Source organism: Hyperoodon ampullatus (assembly GCF_949752795.1).
Source record: "Hyperoodon ampullatus genome assembly, chromosome: 2".
NCBI classification, from domain to species: Eukaryota; Metazoa; Chordata; class Mammalia; order Artiodactyla; family Ziphiidae; genus Hyperoodon; species Hyperoodon ampullatus.
Window position 1 is genome coordinate 55,072,312 of NC_136915.1, and position 2,322 is coordinate 55,074,633.

Here is a 2,322-nt window from a genome sequence, read left to right on the forward strand (position 1 = left end):
ATTTTAATAGAGAAACTATAAACATGTTTATAATATAAGCCACCTTATGATGAATTGAAATGCATATGTAAAATGAAAAAAATACACATACCAATTGAATCAGGCATCAAATGTCAATAAAGACTGTTCCCTGACCACCCACATGCTAAGTAGAGTAGGATAAAAATGAGGTGAGACACTCAAGGATATCTAATACAAAATCGTATATATTCAAGCAATAAGTTTTGTATGTTCACATTTTAATGGTGGCAGTATGGTTTATTAAGCTGTGCCTTAGTACAGGTGCTGGGGCTTGCCCATGGTGCTCTTAATGTACAAAGTCCCGCTATTCTGCCAATTTTTCTTGAGCAACGACACCAGGAAGTTGACAGCTAAGTGGATGTTGTACACAAGCTCATCATCTGTCATATTCATGTGGCCAACAGCCACTGCCAGACACAGCACCTTCTTCATCTGGAACTTGATCGTGGACTTCACTTCATCAACTTTGGCCACCATGTTCTCATTGTGGGTCAGCAAGGAAGGGAACTTGCCAGCCTTATTCAGATCTGGGCCCAGATTCATGGGATCTGCTTGATCAGAGACTCTGAAGCCAAAAAGGCATCATACTTCTTGGCCAGCTTCTTGACCAGTTTATTATTCTTGTTGAGTTTCTTCAGAGCCTCTATGTCCATGTGGTGGATATCCACAGCCTTGGCCTCATCACATGCTGCTGGTCCCCCAGAACCCATATGGAGAACTTGGGGAGAGGAGTGGACTTTAAGCCTGACAGTGCCCGAGAAGTGTTTGTCCTTCTGAGGGTCATAGTTCTTCATGCTGATCTGAAGCTCTACCGTCTCCAAAAACTTCTTGCGCTTGCGCTGGTTACCGTGCAGGACTTCCCGCACCACCTCCATAGAGGGTGTCTCAGGAGACTTTGCAGTTCATAGTGCCTCGTGCCGCGATAACCAGAAAAGAGGGAGGGAGCAAACTTTTAAATGAAGCAACATTACATCCTAAGAGGAAGCCAAAATATTAATTTTTAAATTCATTTGAGTAATTTTCCTTATATGGATTTGCATTCTTATCTAGGGCTTCTCAATCAGTATTAATTAAAAATTGTAATAACTAATATTTATTGAGCACTTACATATCAGGCACTAACCTTAGCACTTTATATACATTATTATCTCATTTAATTCTAAAAATGCTCTTAAGTAAATAAATTACTTTCCCCACATTAATGGTGAGGAAACCGAGACTTCTGATAATACAATGATCTAAGATATCCAAAATTAACCATCCAGTATAAAGACATAGAAATGCTAGAAAAAATAAAATAAACATTATTTTTAAAGTATGACTGAGAAGGAAGGAGGGGAGGGAGGATAAACTCCATCCATCCTAGGTGCCCAAAATGAAGAGGTAAGATAGGGTGGAGCTTTAACTGCCTTGGAGAAAACTTGGTCCCAGTAACCTAACGGGTTACTGGGACCAATATTCATGCAATTTTTAATTTTAATATTAAAAATATTTAATATTCATGCAGGAAAAAAGAAATGAGGATTTGGGTGTGCATGAGGAGCTAAGAATCCTTAGATAAAGCCAAGACCCTCAAATGGCAGCTCTTTCTGGTAAGAGATGAACTAGAAAAGAAATATGTTTACCAGGACAAGGTGAGAAAGGAGCTTGTCTATCTCTTTTCAGCTTTAAGTTGGAGGAAAAACCCTTCCCCCTAAATTCAAAATTTCAGGCCTGTGCCTCTCATAAACTTGGGGATAAAATGAATATAATATGCATGATTTAGGAAGCCTCAAATTGAGAAGTTAACACAATGACTGAGCTATGATTGGTGATCTCTCTGAAGCAACTGTAGAAGCAAAAGCAAAAAAAAGCCTCAAAGATAATCTCACAACAAAATATGTGAGAAAACAATCCACATTGAGCAAGAGTCCACATCCAAGAACTTGAAATAAAACAACATTATGAAAGAGAATATGGAAAAAGGAATAAAGCCATCAAAAAGAAGGTACTATGAAAAAGAATAAATTGATTAAGGAGGAAAATAAAACTATACAACTTTTTTTTTTAATGTTAGTACTTTCAGAAATAAAAAATTAAACTCTTTAAAGTGAAAACTCAAGAAATGGGTTGAATGAAAGATTAAGCCAGTTGAATAAAAGAATTAATGAACTGGAAGACAGATCCGAGGAATGAAGCACAAAAAGCTAAAAACTGGGAAAATGTAAAGAGACGTGGAATATAAAATTTAAAAACTCCAACATATCTCTGATGAGAGTTCCATAAGAAGGGAGAGGGTAGAATAGGAGAAAGGCAATATTC

General features: G+C 37.3%; 1 pseudogene across 1 annotated transcript; it reads right to left on the reverse strand.

The window, feature by feature from the left end:
• Positions 1 to 261: 261 nt before the first annotated feature.
• Positions 262 to 674, reverse strand: LOC307048479 (large ribosomal subunit protein uL1-like; annotated as a pseudogene). Its single transcript has one exon. The product of its transcript is annotated as a large ribosomal subunit protein uL1-like (transcript).
• Positions 675 to 2,322: the final 1,648 nt, after the last annotated feature.